The sequence below is a fragment of the Ambystoma mexicanum genome, chromosome 5p (genome assembly GCF_040938575.1).
Source record: "Ambystoma mexicanum isolate Mex_15411 chromosome 5p, UKY_AmexF1_1, whole genome shotgun sequence".
Taxonomy (NCBI): Eukaryota; Metazoa; Chordata; class Amphibia; order Caudata; family Ambystomatidae; genus Ambystoma; species Ambystoma mexicanum.
This window is the reverse complement of record NC_090930.1, coordinates 744,479,108-744,498,400: the sequence shown is the minus strand read 5'-3', so window position 1 is coordinate 744,498,400 and position 19,293 is coordinate 744,479,108. Positions and strand designations below refer to the sequence as shown.

The 19,293-nt window shown below is 45.8% G+C and overlaps 1 pseudogene; it reads right to left on the bottom strand.

Annotated features, from left to right (window-relative positions):
• LOC138481163 (selenoprotein T2-like) overlaps window positions 1–19,293 on the bottom strand; it is a 107,758-nt pseudogene that overhangs the window by 73,241 nt on the left and 15,224 nt on the right.

Below are 19,293 nucleotides of genomic sequence, written 5' to 3'. Positions count from 1 at the left end.
ATGGAGAGAATGTCCACCGCAAGGTTTCTAGGTGGTACCTGGGGCACAGGAAGTTCAGGTGGAACCATGTCGTCCTGGGACCCCTCGTTATTGTGATGCTGGAAATGCATTGGAGGTACAGGGCCTCCCTGTCCTGGTCCTGTACTCCTTTTTCATTTATGTTCTGTGTTTTCTACACAGGAACCCATGTGGGACTGCTGGCAGTGCAGCTCTTCCTCTTTTTGGTATGCTGAACAGACCCTTGGGATACCCTTATGGAACCCATGGGTGGTGGGGTGGAGGGGACAACCCTGTACCCCTGGTGTAGGTTTTTGGGCACCTGTGTGTGGCCCACAGAGCAGGGTATGGGCTGGTAGCAGCTCCATGCTGACTTTGACAGGTGCTTAGAGTATCCTCCATGTTGGGATGCCCAGGCCCTGCCATTGGAATCAGTTGATTCCCGATAGGAGACAAGGTGTCCCCTGTGGCCTCTTGCTTTCTATTGCCCGATACCTTGTTTTACCAAAGTCCTGGGAAGCCCTTCCCATGACTGGCTGTTAGGTGGAAGTTCCATATAAGGTATTGTGGGGAAATCCAGGCCAGACTGCTGGAGCCTTCCCAATGACTGTATGTTGTGGGTACACCCTGGGGTGGGACCTGGGTGTGGAGTGTGTGTGACCAAAATGCACTTCATGTTATGGGCATCTGGTTTCTGGTATGAAACACAATGAATGAGACAGCCCTGCCCAAAACTGGTATGAATGCAGTATGGAGTGCTGAATGGCTGGGTACTTGTCCCAATACACATTTCTTGTAGCGAGTGTCTGGAGCGAAGTGAATGGCCTACATGCACTGCGAGCCCAATTGGCTGGCTGCCTGCCTGAATGACCTTCTGAATGAGTGGCTGCTGGGCTTGGCCCAGCAGTCTGAATGAGAGCCAGAATAGTATATCTGGGGACCTCTCACTGATGGAAATTGTTAAGAAGCTGAAGTCGAAACTGATGCTTACCTTGAAGCCCAGCTAGTAGAAGGTCCTGCTGCTGTGTTCCTTCCCTACAATCCGAAAGCGGTCGTGTGTCAACTGATCCAAGAGAGGACCTGGCTAGGAGACCTCTGCCCGAGCTACGAGGGAGCATCATGCACCAGCTAACCTTCACCAAGGTTCCCTGGAAGACAGTCCTCGAAAGGCTGCTGACCAGAGACGAGTACCACTGAGGAATCAGTACCACTGAAGTCCAGAGCTGCAACGCTCCACCTTTTGCCCAAGACACTTGAACCCAAGGACTCCCTTGTCCGCACCATCGACCGGTTTGTCCTGCCGGAGAAAGTCGATGCCGCCGACGCTCCAAAGAGAATCTGCCGGTGGATTTCCTGCCACACGAAAACCACAAAGACCCCGACGACCCGACACCCTTGCTGGGCCAAAGTTCTTCAGGGACTCTTTGCGGCCACGAACTATCGCCGGCGAGGTGCACCACACGCCTCATCTTCATAGGACGTCTATTACCGATCGTCGACGAGCACCGCCAGGACCAAAGTTGCTGCCGCAACACCATCATTCACCTTTTCTTCGAGGATCCGTGGCTCCTGCCTTAAAGGGAGTCATTCAAGAAGGATCAGCCGTCTACCAGACATCAAACTTTGCTAAACCAGGCACATTGGGGTAGTAGAACCTTTTTAGAGGATATAGACTATTGAACAATATATGGACTGTGCGTGTTAAATTGCATTATTTACAGGTTGCCCAGGTGGGAGGGATCCTCACACAGAACTATGGCTGGTGGTAAGGGCCCAGTATTCTGCCAATAGTTTAACCAACTTGTTTAACTCCTCAAATCTATTGTTGGTTCACTTTATTAATTGATTTATATGCCATTTTAAACAGTCTACAGTTGATGCATTTTAATGGAATCTAAGAAGTAATTGTGATACCACATTGGGACTGTATATTTACCATTTTAGAATTACCTGTGCACAAAGTGTGTTATTGTGATTGTGTATATAATTGAAGCCTTATTTATATAAAGAACTGCGTATCACTAACAGTGTGGACATTCCTTTGTGGGGGCTTGGGGACTAGCAGGCTGGTTCTTGAGAGCTTAGGCCTTGATTGCTCGTCCATAGCTACCCTATAGAAAATCTTGGCTGGGGTCCTTTGTGCTTCTACTCTGCCATAAAGAGCAGTACAACAGATAGCCCCCCTCCAGTATTCACAGTCGCCCCGTGGACGGTAGCCCAGTCGTCCTCGCCACCCCCGTCGTGGGGAAAGCCTCTGGCGTTACCTTAGTCATCATTGCATTCAATGGTATGGACGTAGATGATTTATATCATCCTCAGCTGAGGAGATGTCCGTGCCCTGTAGGCCTTCAACACACCCTCCACCCCCTTTACCAGTGTCCAGAGGGGTCGGTCTCGGGCTACGGTCCGGCATCCTTTTCTCCAGGGTCTTCTCCACCGGCATGCTCAAAGCCTCTCTCCTAGGAGGAAGAGGCAACCTAGCCGTCGCTGGGGCAAGTGACGCCACCACCACCTCGAAGGAGGGTGACAACCTTGCCTGGTGCACTTGGGCCTTCACGGAAAAGCTGGGTCCCTTGTCCAGCTTGGCCTGGTCTCTTGGCCTTCTCCACCGCGGGAGGGCTGTTCACGGCATCCTGGTTGGCCTTCTCCGGCTTATCCCTCAGCTTCCCTGGAGTGGCCGACTTCCTCTTGGATGACGATTCCGAGTGGTGACTGGAGACCGATGCCCGTGATCGCGCTCTGACCGTCGCGGGTCCTGCAGTAGCGGTGGCTCCGACAGAAGAATACTTGTGGTGCTTAGCCTTATGTTGTGCCCCTATGGGTGAGGCACCCTCAAAGATCTTAGAAGCCTGCTCGGACTTTCCGGATCCAGAGGCATACCCTTGGGTCCCTCCCGGGGTAGAGGCCTTGGCCTGCAACCACGACTCAAGTCGCTGGCGCCTATCCTTTATCGTACACACCGTGAAGCCATGGCAAACCCGCAATGTTCCTCCTTATACGTCGGGTGCAAGCAGTACAGGCACCGAGAATGCTGGTCGTTCAAATACACATTCCGCAAACCGCAGTCTGAGCACAGCTTGAAAATGGAAGGAGCGTCCTTCTCCTCCCACATGATCCACGCAGTGTAGGCCTGAAGAATCTGAAAAACGGGTCCCCGTTAGTCGGAAGGATGATCGATGGAGCAGAAGGGCTCGATGGACCGAAAAATAGAGATTATGCTCCAAAAAAAAATTTAAAAAAATAAAAAAATAAAAAAAAATAAAATAAAATAGCAAAAGCTCCAAGAGCAAAGCACGAGGACTCCCAACACTTGAATGTGCGGTAAAAATCTGAAGATGGCTGCCAGAGGAGGGGTTTAGGTAGAGGGCAGTATGACTCGGAGCTCAATAATTGGTTTTTGGGAGAAAGACAGTTCAGAAACAAAACCAACTTTCTTTTACTGAGGATTCCCAGCCTGACAAAGGGGAATATTCATGAGCATGGAATCCATCCCAGACCCAGTGCTGGTGAAAGGTTAGCAAACTTTTAAAGGGAGTTTAGAGGGCAGGTAAGTTATTGCTACAGCTCACCCCCTCTTCATGAGACTCGGCAGGTCGGTTGAAGAAGGTCCAAGGTTGCTTTTCCCCTCAGCCCTTGATCCCCAGAGCTTGCAGTTTCGAGCAGATCTCCAGAAAGTGTCTGATGCTGGTGCAAGGACTCTCAGTGGAAGAATTCAGAAAGGCTCGATGCAGGGCCCCTCTCGGGACAGGAATAGATGAAGGCAAGCAATTTTAGATGACGGCCATCGATGCACGGTGGCGTTAAGGGACTCACTTGTCATGGTCAGACTTTCCCTCTCACCTCGGGTCCCCTTGAAGCTAGGACTACAACATTTTGCAGAGGTAAGTCTTAAAGGACAAGCTGAGGATCCCCCAAGTTCCAGGCCTCAACTCAGAACAGCGATGGGAACTGCGATGTCTGCAGAATGGCAGCCCAAACTCAGAGCTGGTCAACCACAGGGCGATGCTGGTGCAACATTCGAAGGCTCTTCTTCGTAGCACTAGAAGCGGACGTGGAGAATGGATGTGTCCTCCACTCCAAGTTTCGCACTTCCTTAAGACAGCTGGAGATCTTCTACAGGACAGGGATCTACTAGGGCCGCAGCAGAAGTTGGTCGCCAAGCCTTCTTCCAATGGGTCCACGGTCTCCTTGCAAGTCTTGTAGCTGCACACGAGTCTAGGCTTCTTAGTTTCTTCCAGGATCTCTTCAGAGCAGCCCCCACTAGACAATGGCAGATCTGACACACACACACACAGGTGGTCCAATCAGGACCACTGGCAGGAAAACAAATTCATTCCACCCAGACACATTGGCACAAGTATGTGAATTGCGACCAGGCAGTCCCAGCCCACTTCCTGGCAATAAATACACACAGCCCAGTCTGTCCATTTAGCACACCTGGAGTAACCAACTATCCTCCGAGTTAGTGTCGGGAAAAACAAAAAGTGTACCCCATTGTACTGCATTGTAAAATGCATTGTACAATGATAAAAAAAAGTTACAAGGTGTAAGTTACAAAAAGTAGTACCAAAGTAACTAGACTAAGGGAAACAATGTTTCCCAGTACGGACAGCCTGAAGGACATGTCAGCTTGAAGTACCAAAGATTTGCCCCAGTAGCTTTTGACACTGTAAAAGACAGCTACAAAGTGATCTATGTGATCATTGCGCTGCCCGCAACTGTGACGGCCAAAAATGCCGACACCAATTACGGCGCAGTGGTCATATCGATAACTGCGCCCGCTTGCCACAGGCTGCATTACACTCCAGTTACTTTTAGGGCAGCTCCACTTACTTTTAGGGCAGCACACGCAGAAGTGTGCCGCCCGCACTATGCGATCCCTGCAATGTCAGCTCCTCGCACTAACGTGGGTTGGAGCGGACGCCGCAGGGTGTTTCTTTTTTTTTTTCTTACTTGTCCCCTGCTTACCTGCTCGGGCACAGTAAATGTCACCCTCATTTTGTGTGCCCCCAAAGTCGCAGTGTGCGAAGGCGCCATTTTAGTACAATACCCTGCAAAGCTCTCTCTAACGCAAACAGAAGGAACCCACAGCTGCACTCCTTTCCACTCTTCCCACCCCCCACGATTCGGTGGAGGACAATTGCATCACAGCTGCTGCTTGAAGGTCTGACTACCTAAAGGGCAGAACCATCCGCAGAATTACCATTCCCAGAAGCAAGTGCCCCTTTGCTTTACAACTCCAAAGAAATTATGCTGAGCCTACCAGAGAATCTGCATCCCAGGAAAGCAGACCAGTGCCCTTGTTCCATCTCCCCCCCAACTGGGAGGCTCAAGAGGCCTGCGCTGCCGATGTTCCTGCAACCCCCTTACCAAACTCACCTTCCTGGTACTCTTTGCATGGATGGCTCCTTTTGGAGCCAGTGCAACTTCTTCAGTCTTTCTTCAATATTTGTTCTTCCCTGGTGAACCCTGCGCCAAAGACTATGGTGGACCCCAGGCAACTAGCCTTTCCGCTCCTCAGGCCCACAGCACTTGAGTGGAAATCATTGGATCGAGAATCGCTCTTCCGAAAGGTCTCGGGCTTCAGCCTGTACCGGTATTGCTACTGGAGTCCTCGTGGTCTGAACAACATGCACTGGAACCGCCTCAGGACAGAACTGCTTTTTCTGACCCTAGGTATTGCACTTCTGCTTTATCTTTTTAGACCACTATCGCTACAGCCCGCTTAAGTATTGAACTTGCCACCCATACTAAAATAAGTACAGTTCCCAATTCTCCCCTTGTTCATTTAACACATGCATTTCAATGCACTTATTGTAAAGTGTCCAGTGTTAAACGCTGAGTCTGCCTTAAGATCAAACATTATACGCAGTTGTCAGATCAATCTGGTTTTCGCGCTCACAGCATGAACATCCTCGACTACTAACCAGAACCACAAGCATGCAGCTTATTAAAAAGGTAAAAGTCATCCAGTGGCCAAGTTAAAAGGCTGTGCAACCTGATTTGGCCCTCTGACGAGCTATCTGCAAGTGGAATGTGATTTTGAGAACCAATAACTCCAGCATGAGGGCAAAGAGGTGTGTCCAATATTGCAGGGTTCTGCCATCTACAGTAAAGTTTCTAGTTCTCCTATCAGTTTCTGTGTGGGCAAATATGTATTGCGGAATATGGTTGGCAGCAACTGTCAGGCATCAACTGCGGCCACAGTTCAATTCTAGTGATTGTGGCAAAAATAAAACGTAGATCATAAACTGGTGTCAAATCTAATGTGGGTCACTGCACCACAAACTGATACCTGAAATCTGCCTATGGAACCTTGGCCACTCAATGAGAACAGATAGGAGCAGTACAGCCACACACACAGGGCCAGGCACGAGATATGATTTTCTGGAACCATTAAATTCCATATTTTTTTGAAGCTGGCAATACAATTTATGTTTAGATTAGTAGTAGTAAAAATGTAATTACTCTATGGGTAGTAACAATGTCCCCTGTTTCGCCCAGACAGCACTACTGATATGTTCAGACGAGGAGCTGAGGAAGAGTAGAGCCACAGAAAGGAACTTTACCTTTCTTACTGCCTGATCTTAAGGGTAACAAAGGATTTCAAAAAGTAGGTTTTAAGGTGAAATGGTTATACTTCTGTAAAGACTACCCCCTTTTTGAGAATTGCCTGTTTCCATGGAGTAAAAGTGGCTGGAGGTAGTTATCTGCACAGATTTCACCAGGTGAGCAGCTTAAGAGACAGAGGCAAGAGCAAAGATTCACAAAAGGAAAAACATGAACAAGAATGTAAAGCAGGTTCCAAATCAGACCATCTGGCGAAACCAGAGAACTGCACTGTGTAGAGCTGCGCATGGGAGGAAACATAGCCATGTACAAATGTGCAGTGTACTCGCACACTAGCAAGCTGTGAATGCATGTACCCCAACAGCAATGGACGAATAAAAAATTTGCAAGTCTACTATAGAGAGGTACAATTCTTATACCACAATCTTAGCTTGCATGTTTTAACAAATCTTTTACCATAAATGGTTGAACATTTTTTCGTGAACTGCAATATGCATACCACACTAGAATGTTTTGTTTTAAATCTCAGCTAATACATAGGATTTCAAAGCTTAAGTTCTTCTAAGCTATTTTGCCCTTGTAAGATGTAAAATAACATTGGCAATAAACCAAATGAAGCAACACTTGCTTTTCAACAAGACAAAAACCACTCACCATTTAATGTTATTTCAAAAGCCCCAGTGGACAGACACTGACTTTCTAACATGTTGCTCAGGAAGAAAGTCATTAGGCAGGAGAAAATCTAAAATAAGAAATAGAAGAGTGGTCAATACACAACTCATGGCTAAGCTGTAAACCAAAACTACGGTAAACTCAAACAGATTTAGGCATTTGTCCCATCTATAGCCCAGGTATAATAAAAATACTTTCCAGTATATAATAAATAATGTGAAAAAGTGTAAGGTCCCATTATGGACTAAAAGGCAAGATAATGCTAGTTTTGCGCTACTTATGGGCTCATATCTTTGGTGAGGTTACATATCGATCATGAGGTACAATATCTAACACCACTGACTGGTTCGATAGACAATGCTTTCTACAAACCTCCTTACCAAAGCCCCTCTGTCACCAACAGTTTCTCCTTTTGTTCTTTGGCAGTGCGCTGAAGGACTATTTTGAGACAGTCTATTCGGTTACTTCTCTTACTCTAATAGGATTGGCTGTTCCACTCTGAACATTTACAGTTAATCTATTTTCTCATTATGCATTTTTGTAGAGTAAGGTCATTTTTTGCCAAAGCAATAGGATTTAAAAGAAATATTCACCACAAATGTTTTGACTAATGGGATGGGGAGGGGTGCATATTAAGAATCATGCCGATTGTTCATTAAAAACCTGGACGGCAATTATGTTCTGCGGAATGGAATTCATACAAAGTATTCTAGAACATTAATTTGAAATATTTGAAATCATTGTTGATAAAAGGGTCAGAAATTAGTTACATTTAACTACAGTTTAGTAAGTTCTGAAATCCTCAGTTTGAAGAAAATATATCAGATCAACAGTATATAGAATTGTCAATGGGTAGCAATCAACATGGGATATATTCCATCACATCAAGGGGGTTCAGAATAACATCTGATCAGCAACAAAAGTGTTGCATGGTCTGCACAGTTATTCAGAGCCCCAGAGTGTAACATGCCCCTGGATTGATAGCTAATGGTCTTTATGTTCTGCACAGTTGTGGATGAAGAGGAAGTAAGTGATTATGTGCACTATAAAGATATCCTTCTCCACACTACATGACATGCACACCCATTTATCTGGTGTAGTTCCCCTCCGAGCACTCAACTTGAAAAAAAACATACCTGGCATCAGATCATCCACCCTCAGCTTTTTTGTACTCAACCACCCTGCCTTCCCCAAACAAATAAAACATATTTGGCATCCTGGCACCAAACCCTACAACTTCACTGTTCCTCTTCCTCAGAGGAACGCTCCCCGATGGAGTGGGTGCCACAAGTTTGACACATTGTCATAGAGGTGGCTTGTGCAGACTTTAAGACAGGGCAGCCCTTCTCAACATGGGAAACTCATCTACCACAGAGCTATGGATTGAGCAGTGGGGGCTTCCCCATTGCCCAAAAGATTGGAAAGGGGAGTAAAGAAAATGTCTACATCCCCTTGCTGTGACATCACATTGCCGCATTATGAAATTTAGAATACACTGTGATGCAACAGTCAGAGACTATAGTTGGCAATTGATTTTACTGAATGCCATACACAGATACAGATGTATCCTCAAAGTTGTCCATACAAACATAGGCAAATTAAGCCTTGGTGAAATATACAAAACTTGCCATATTCAGCACAACTCTTATTTCAAACACGTGTTTTATGGACCCATTTTTTTTTAAATTAACAGAATAGGGTTAAGGTAGGATTAGGAGAAAATGTGCATTACAATAATAAGTGTGATACACGTAATTGTGTTATCACACTGTGGGCTGCTTCTCTCACCTTATTTTCTTGACTCCATGTCCAGGCTCTTGGAGTATCCAATCCAAATAGGGGAAATGGGTTGTGTCCCGTTAGGATAAGAGCAAGGGCTACGAACTTGAAGCAGGACAGAACTGTAGCAATGTGCCTATGAAGAAAAACATGGTCAATATTTAAAGAAATTATACGACAGTCTGCCATACCAACAATCAACCATTTAAATGCATTGGGTTGGGTTCTAGTTTGTGGTTAGATCAGGTTCACCGGTGCTCCAAATAAGATTTTTAAGTATTGTACACCCTATTTTTTTAAAGTTAGGAGTAAAACAGTATTTTAAGGAGTACACATTTTGGTACCCATTCCCAATGGGAGCAGAGAGTAAAAATGTTTAACTATAAAAAAAGAAATGATTTATTTGCACCTAGATATTCATACACATTAAAAGATACATGTTACCTCTTCGGATCAGGCACTAGCAATAGTAGTTTCTTCCTGTGACACTACTGATCCAAACAGATCCATGGAGCTTTGCGCGTGAAAGCAGGGGAACAAACTCCTATGTGTCAATTTCCTAGTTTTTGATTGGAGTGTTTGTAATCCCCATTTTTCTTTTTGGGGGAGAATTTGCCAATTTTAGGGAGTAAAAGTGGTCGATACACCCCTAGGTCTACGCCAATTCGCAGACCAAATTATTGTGTGTCCTGTGCACACAAAATAGGTGCTCTAATGATGCTGGTGAGGATTTCTCAAAAATACTTTGCCCAAGTTAGGTGTAGTTGTAAATTTGTAAGAAGACTATCCAAAATTATGTCAGCAATTCTCAAAATACATTTAAAATCAGAAGATTTTGTGAAAAATAGCAATATCACTGCCACATGACCACTTCACTAAATACCAGTAGCTACATTCTGTATTTATTAAAGCAATATTGTTAGTGAGTTTCACAAAAGTCCACCTTAGTTTGGACTTGAGAAGACACACTTGGGACACAGGGATCCAACTCTTAGTATACACCTGAACCACAATAGTATGTTGGTAGCAATGGCTGAGCAGCCAGGATTATCTTGGGAGGGAGAACAGGGCTGTAGGTGGTCCAAAGAGTACACACATAGGCCAAATAAACACTGACACAAAGTTATACACAAGATAATGGTTTATACATACGCTAAAAGTAAAGTTAAAAAGTACTATGACAATAATTAACTTTAGAAAAACCAATGCATTATTCACAGTAATTAAACTCCTTTGTAATACATTTTAGAATGGCAGAATGCAAAAGGTAAGGCAAGTCTGGTAAAATAAATGAAACCAAACCAACACAAAGGGAAGTAAATACTTAGCAATAATTTTCACAGAGGTCTAACACTTTAGAAGCCCATCCAAACTAGTTAGGAGTGTCTCAGTCAGTTTGGAGAGCAACATAGGGAAGCCACAGCTGTAGAAAGTTCAGATGTTCTACTGTAGCAAGTACGTAGCAGTCTTTGTTGAGAAAAGGGTCAGGGACTTCGTAGATGTCTCCCTGTAGGCACACATGCGTTGAGGGTGTGTGGGGGGGGGGGGGTGGAAGAGCATGTATGGACATACTCCCAAACACACAAATCAGAACTCCAGCAACAGAGGAACAGCAATTCAGCTCTAGGTAAGTTCTACCAAGAGTCTTAAAGTACCTTACGAGTGAGGAAACAGCATGATGCAGCAGCAGCAAACCCGGTCAAAGGATTCTTGGTCAGGCAGTCGAAAGAAGGGACACTGGGATCGCGGAGCAGTCGCCTAAGGAGGCTTCAGACAAAGAATTCTTCAGGGGTTCTGTGATTTTTGCCATTTCTGAGAAGCACCAGTGAAGATTGATTATCACCCGGTCAATTTGTCTTGATATCTCGATCCAGCACTCTGGTGAGGGGTCTAAGATTCGGGAAGATTTGATCTTTGGAAGACCATGCACTGCACAGTGGCCACAGGTCCAAGGGTATTTGTGGTTTGCAGCGGTGAAGGTCACAGCTCGTCGTGGAATGGCTTGAAATGCAGTTAGTCTCAAGATGGATTGGTCCCACCAGCCTCTCTGCAGCTTTCGATGGTGTAGACAGAAATTTACTATGGAGTAAACTGCGGGGCTGGGGTATCTCAGCGGGATTACTGAGGCTGATGGCGGGGCTTTACGATCACTCTTCAAGTCTCTTTAAATCAACAAGGACTGCTTTCAAAAGCCATACTAACATTTAGAAGGGTAAGGCAGGGGTGCACCTTCCCCCCCAGCCTTTTCAATGCCTATTTGACACAAGTAGACTACTTACAACCTTAGGCCCTAGTGATGCCAAAGCATCATAGCATAAGACTGCTGTGGTTAGCACATGTGAATTACCTCCTAGTCTTCGACAAGACATCTGTAGGTCTACAGCATCTTCTGGAGGGACTTCCCAACTTTGACTAGCCATTCCCTGGCAATTATCACAAGTAAAACCAAGGTTATGCATCTTACAAACCAAGAAAAAAAGTACCCTTTAAATGGTACATTGGAAGCGAGCAGTTATTGATGGACTCTCCTGTATATGGGCTTCTTTATTTCCTCAAGAAAGTCCAATAAGAACATTAACCACTATGTCGTTTAGCAAACCAACTGTCTAGACGCCTTATAAAATAAATTCTCTCTCATTCCAGCTATTCGCTACTACAAAGACAAATGTGTGCCTAAGATCTTGTATGGCATTGAAGTATATGGCATCTATTGTTCACTATTTATCTGCTTTAGGGACACTGATCTGGATAAGAGTCCTATGCATGTCTAGCTCTATTCCACATGCAGTAATGTGATGAACTAAGCCCAGTTTCTCTGAAAGCCAGGGCTTACTGCAATACTTGTCCCTTCATAGGAACATTTTATTCCCTTCAGGGGTTCGTTGTACGAGGATTTGGAGGCCATCAGTTCTGAAAATGGCTTGGCAACACTTTGCGAACTAGTGGCCTTTTCCCGATTTGATGCTTAAATGGGGTGGCAGGGTGGTGGACCCGAATGGCAACCCCGGTGGAGTAAGAGCATTATACGACTCGGCCAATACAGTGGACGCATTCCATCAATGGCCTCAATGCGTCATTTGAGGGGGGACCAAATAAGACGAGAACCGAGGGCCTGGCTTGAGGCGCCAGCAATGCAGAGGCTTCCTTAGAGCCTCTGTGTGGAGCCTGGGCAAACTAAGGATGTAGACCGGTTCCGATGCCCTGATGCAGCCAACATCGATGGGCCTGTGATAAAGTCACAGGAGACCCCGTAACAAGTGGTGGAGCCGGGAACCGCCCAAGTCGTGAATTATGGGTGTTGAATGCCCCACCGCTTGGGTCGCCGGCTCCTCCAAGGTGGCGACTGCTCTCTTGCAGGGCTCCCGAACTGACTTGCGGCCCACCCTCCCAGGCCAGCTAATCACCTGTTGGGGTTTTGGGGATGGTGGAGACAACCCCTGGTCTGCAGCGATGTGTCAGAGCCTAAGACACAGGAAGAGGCAGCTCGGACAGATTCAAAGCATGAGGTACCGCAGCAGCGTGAATTACGGCTCATTTGAGTGAACCCAAAAGGTAGAGAGGCATGGTGTTCTCGCTGCTAGGGAGACGAGGTGAGCAGTGTGGGGATGGGAGCCCTTTTGGACCCCATCCTGTTGCGGTGGGAAGGCTATCGAGGCACCAAATTCAGTTTGTCTCCAGTGGCCTGGGATAAACGGCTCATATGCCAGAGAGAGGAATCCACTCAAACATTCATCCCTGAGCCTCCGTTGGCAGCATATACAAGTGGCAGCACAGCGATCGGCGGACAGAAGACTCCATCCCCTCCATCACCCCTCCCTCCTCATCGTCTAACTGCAACCCTGTGAGTGGGGATGCACCCTCGGAATCCAAACGGCAGCGCGGGGGGCTGCAACGGGGCTGTGGGAGACACCAGCCATCATAAGGACTCTTGTTTGTACCCAAACAATTCTAACACAAGGTGGCTGAGGGCCCAGGGGAGCATTATTGTGACTGGCTGAGGGGAAGCCCCGCTTGGCCACTGCTCCCCAAGTGGGTGCACTGGCGATTTGAGGAGGCCCAATCGCTGGAGTGAGAAATGCACAAGTGTCCTTGTGTATGGCAAGGCTGGAATAAGGGGAAAGTGGGCCTAGAAAGCGTCTACATTGATGAGGCAGGGCAACAACACCTCCCTTTCAACAAAAGGCCCTGGAACGCGTAATAAAAAATTAAAATGTAAAACAGCAGAAACCCCAGTAGAACCCAGACATAGCTGCTCTCCAACAACCGCAAGAAAGGGGGGGGGGGGGAGGGGAAGAAAGCAGATATGACCAGAACCCAGCCCCACCCTCCAGAACACCATTCGGACAATTGGCCATAAAAGAGGACATTCAATCCTTCATGGCCAAAATCAAAGTGGAATTCTGCAACTTTATGAGCGAGATCTCCACAAGATTAGACAGTATAGATAAGTGTGTCCTGGTAGAACAAAGGTTTGGAGAGGTCAAGGACCAATCAACAGAAGATACAGAAGCATAATTGCTGCGCAGGATTCAGACATTAGAAGGGGAAAAAGTGAAGCCATGCCGGACAAACATGAAGACCTGGAGAACAGGGCCTGCAGAAACAATTTACGGATTAGGGATGTGCCTTCCTCCATTTCAGATCAAGCCGTTATGATCTCTTTCAAACGCTTCTAAAACACCTTGACCAGTCAATGCTGCTCTTGGATCGCATGCACAGGATACAAAGAGTCCTATCTGACCATGCTCTGGTACTCCTATCAGCCTGAATCTTTGATCCTAGGCCCCTTTCCAATGGAGTCTATATGACCCGATTTTAAATGATATGACTCTCAGGGATGTGATTGCAAAAACTATTCAGAACTATTTCTTAGAGAACCCCACAGTCCTTAATCAATAGGGACCACTTGGGAAGCTTTGAAAGCAGTAATTAGTGAGGGGGAGGGTTTAGGGGGACCGATAGCCCATACAACGGACTACCGGAAACGCAGGTCAGAAACACGGGCCTAATTGGAAAGGGAGATAGAGGAGGTCTAAGCCAAATATAACAAGGGATGGTCCCCTAAAGTACACATCTTGATGCAGGTTGCCCGTAATAAATTAGAAGCCCATTATGCTGAGGAAACAGCTTAATCGCTTCTAATAGGGATATTACGCCACAGGTAATTCCTGGTTAGGAAACAGGTGAAAACTCAGCATAGGAATACAATAGTGGGTCTAAGAAACTCACAGGTTCAACACTGTGTCTCAGGAGGATAGCTCTGGGGCAACGTGCTCACCTTGGGAGCAAGACGACATGGAGAAACACTGGTTTGATCGCAGCATCGGCACTTAGAAACCTCTGGGTATTAAGAGCGTTATAAATAACATACAACAGGGGACGGTTCAATATGCGGAAGATGCTAAGCTACAGATAGCGGCGGCCCATCTGGTTGATACCATGTCGGCTATCCCTAGCATCCCAGCGGACTAGAATCAGTATATATAAGGGGCCACTCTCCCAAACCTTACTGAAGCACACAGTTATACCCTAGAGCTTCCGATTACATGCGGGTAGGTGGATTTCATCATCAAATCTTTGAAAGCTAGGGCCCCAGGCTTTGATTGGTTTACCACTAGATTTTACAAACTTTTTCGATCTCAATTATTGGCCCCGCTTACAAACCTCTAACTCTTCATCAAACTAGCTGCACTACTCCCACCATGCAACCCCCTTGACAATCCTACTGTTAAAGCCAGAGAAAGACCGTAAAGATTGCACCTCTTATAGGCCGATCTCTGCTCAACAGATGCCAATATATATTCGAAAATGTTAGCCAAAGTCCTTCCCAAATTAATAGACGCAGACCAAATTGGTTTCTTCCTCGGTAGAACTACGGGGGACAATATTTGCCAGGCCCTGAACCTAGTGGACATAAGAGTCCTTAGAAAAGCCTAAACTGGCGCTGGATGAAATGAAGGCGTTTTATCAGTGGATTGGGCCTGTCATGATGCCTACCCCCAGGCATCCGGACCAAGCCCATCAGCCCCGGGAGCAGTCATACAGATATATATTAAAACTCCAGCAGCCCCGGCTAGGGGCTGTCTGGGTTCAGCCCTGGCGCCTTACGCACCAGGCTCATAGACATTACTTACCTCAGGCAGACCATGCTGCAAATGAATCCAAGCCAACGTGAGGCCTGGATGGGACTATTTTTTACTCGGGTGTGGTTCTAGGGGACTTCTTACCTGGAACTACTTTGGAGGCTATTTAAACCACGCCCGAACAGCAGCACATGCTTTACGTTATTCTACATCCAGCAGCGCGACGCTCACCGTGCCTGCAGTCAGCATCCAGTCTTCAGCCACGCCCGTCTCGAATCCAGAGCTCCTAGCAAAAGAGGAAAGAAGAAGGAAAGGTTAGAACACCGACCTTATTTCAATCCTTACCCGATTCCGGATCCATCACATCTTCGAACTTGAAAAGGACATTATTTCTGCACGCGTCGCTTCGCCAGCTGCAGCACCGCGCCATACTCACCAGTCCTCACAGCATTTTTCGATCTGGCGCTGCCTCCATCATTTTCTTCGCCGAACTCCAGCATCTAGGGGACAAAAGTAACATAAGGTGAGCCGAGAAAGCCAACAAATACAAACTCTTTTTACCACCATAGACTTACCTGATTTACCACCGGAGGCATTATTCTAACAAACCGCAACTTCTTACGCTGCACCTGTAAGGAGAGAGAAACCAACAAGTTAAATACACGTATCTTTTACCGGACAGTGTTGGGTAATACAGACTCTTACCTGACGCCATCAGCTGCCACAAGACAATCTTCCCTTTTCCCAGCTGCAACACAAGAAGGGAATGTTACAAGAGTGGACATCGGACATATTGAACTCTGAACTTTATATTTACGGGTTCTCGCCTGGAACCTCGGAGTCAATATTCATCCGGAACTCTTCCAACGCCTTCGAACCAGTGAAGTAACTGGTATCTACGCGCCCCTGCACTCCACGCAGGATGGAGAGCTCATCATTTAAAAACATAAGGTGAGATTACTGAGAGTGAATATCGGAGGTGATTAGTGGGGAGAACAGTGGGGTGCCATTTCTAGAATCCACGTGTGGCTAAATCCCTTTCTCCACTTGAAGGAGAATACTTCTACGGGTCAAGCAGACGAGATTAGGCGGTCCAGTCCGGTCTGTCACTCGGCACTACGCTTCACGTTGGAGGAGGCCGCAGCTGTCCGGGTCCGATCAACGCCCCTGTGGGAGCCAGGTGAGCGTAACAGGGCCTTTAGGCAGTTCACCTTAGAGACTTTTCACTTTGGGCTGCTTTTCTGCAAGATGCTTCTAGCCAACTGTAGCTCTCTGAAAACATCCCTGCGAGTGTACTTGGGGCATTACGTGTGGGACGAGGCAGGGGTGCCCTCTAATGTTAAGGATTCTAATTGGGCGTCACACACCAGACCATGACTCTTGCCACTAGCCTAGGATGTATCACTTAATTAAAATACTTTCTTTATTTCCTAGGAATTCGGATTGAGCCGGCACCCAACCCGGCTCACCCCCCTTTTACAAATACCCCGGGTCACAATGGACCATGAACCAGGCCGGTGGGTGAAAACACAATATTTATTTTAAATTCAAAGAAAAGCACACAAATTTAATATTGGGAAGCAATCACCAATGGGGTGATAATTACACTGTACAATGACAAAATACACTTAAATTTGACCTTCTACTATAACGTATCCAAAGCACAAATGAATGGGAGAAGTTTTACTGTTCTGGTAGAAAGCACTCGAGTTATGATTTCCCCCTGCAATGCTCCCTCAAACCCTATTAATTTGATTTTGAGTGGACAGGAAGGAGCAGCAATGATTCAAAAATCTTTGCAATTGTATAAATAACACTCGAAATTGGTAAATAATTAATGTGCATTTGAATAAGTGAGGTAAATATGAATTATAACAGTATCAGAGATGTATGAACACTAGCAACTACAAGGCAAGGTACCAAAAAAAAAAAAATCAACTTTGAAGTGACAACACAGTGCAGCCAAAAATCACACGCATGGAAATTTCACTTTCTTACTTTCACATGTTTCAGTGTTAAAACGGTTTGAAAAACGGGTGAAATAGAATTGGAATGCGGTTTTTATGCTGGACGACAGATGCACATCACAGGGATAATATGCAAGTAAAAGAGTGACTAACTTAACAGGATGAGATTCTCATTGGGGAAGTAAATCTCGGTTTGAAAATAAACACAGTTAACAGAAAAAAAAAAAAAAAGAAGAAAAGAAAAAAAAAAATAAATCGGGTTGGAAAGAAAAGGACAAGTTTCACTTAGACTAGATTTAGTGGCTATAAAACAGAAACGCCACCCGTGAATAGAAAAGTTACACTGCAGTTGTAACCTTTCACGCAGTGTGCCTCTTTTTAGGGAGAATTAATTTACTCAAAATATTACTAAGGACTTACAAATGACGGAAATGAGTGGCAGAATGGCGCTAACACTTGGAAATCAAGGACAGGATGCACAGAGAAGTCTGACAGTTTGAAACAAGTTATCAGGGTACTGATGGGATTACTTAGAGGGTGGAACAAAGACAAGGTATCAAGATGGGGTATGATGTGTTGCTATGGGATTGGGAGATACTCACAATCAGCGCTGGAGTTTGGAATTTGGCACAGCAAACCGGGTTTCTGGACTCAAAGAATCTGGTCACGACACCACAGCGGGGCTCACCTAGCAGAATATAGCTGGGCCTGTCTGGTCACAGCACAGCGGCATGCAGGTAGTGGGGCAAGAAGCTGGTCTGGTCACAGGATACTCTCAAAAAAGGGTACCCTTTTTTCTGGATCAATGGTCCTGCCTGGATAGGGTCAGCTATGCTTTGGCCTGGCAGTGGAATCAGGAATCTGGAATGTCTGGATACGCAGAAGCCAGAAAATTCAGAAGAGTGTCCTTGGTCTCTGTGAGCTTCCCCCTTTTATAAGGGGGGTGACATCACAGGGTTTACCATGGGGGCAGTCTTTGGCTGGACATGCCTCTAAACAACTGGACTGGTCAGGGTTACCGCCTTCCTGTCAGCCGGTTGGACTTTAGAGACATGACATGAGTTTTATGGAGTGGGGTTTACTATGCGCAGGCCCTCCCACAGTTAATTTTTGCCAAAAAACAGTTTGGACATAAATTGCACTTATTTACAGTTGTGGTGCTTTCGCAAATCATGTAGGCAAATTACATAGTCCACGCAGAGCATAATATTCCCACAGGCAAGTTTGTAGGACTTTGTTTCGCCCTTCTAATAATCCTTCGCCATTTTCCGTGGGAAATATTTTACCTATCATTCTATAATTTTATTCATGTACACCTATTATCACAAGACATTTGTATTGAATTTCAAAGTGGCACCATATACACTTTCCTCAGAATAAACAATTTTCTGCCATTTCCATCCCCATCCTGATAGCGAAAGCTACCACATCTTTAATTTAATGTCACCAAAATTGCACTTAAACTGTAAACTTCGCATTACTGCGCTGTCCGGTCACAGAAATAACAGTCTTAAAGTTTATGATTAAAATAGTCTTGAGCCACATGCGCCGTCCTTTTGTTTCCAAATATGGTCATTTCTTTTTGTCAGTTTAGCCTTATGCTGCCTTGGACTTTGAAGCGCTCTAGTTTAATTTGAGAGGGGCAACTTGAAATTTCACACTTAGGTGTCCCGGTGTCCCAGAAATCCATTGTATCAGGCAGAAGCACGGACAAAGTCTGACAAGCATACGAGTTGCTTCATCTTGATCTATTCATAGTTTCCTACGGGCTTGCACGGGGGCAGGAGGGGAATCCTGTTCCCAGAAAACAAATGTCCTTTGAAGCCAGGCCAGGCAGAACCAGTCTTGCTGGTTCCACAGTAAATGCACTTATTTACTTATTTTTGACTGCACCAGAACCAAGTCTGTTGAAATAAAACTTCCTATATATGTTTTCAAACAACCCTCCCCTAGCATTTCTATGCAAGGACAGGCCTAATTCAACATTTCACTTTTAAACAGTTCTTTTTCTTGTCTGAAACAAGGAACCCTTTTTACACGTGGGTTAATTCAGCAGGGATGTCACTTTCAAATGCAGTTTTCTCTTACATCTAGGTTCTAACATTATTTGTGGCCCTAGTCATTTTCTCATACACAGAAATCTGTTCGGTCAAAGGTCCACTGAATTCGACATAAGCACAGAGAGACAAGGCTTCTTTTGAAGAATTTATCTGTGATATTTTGTA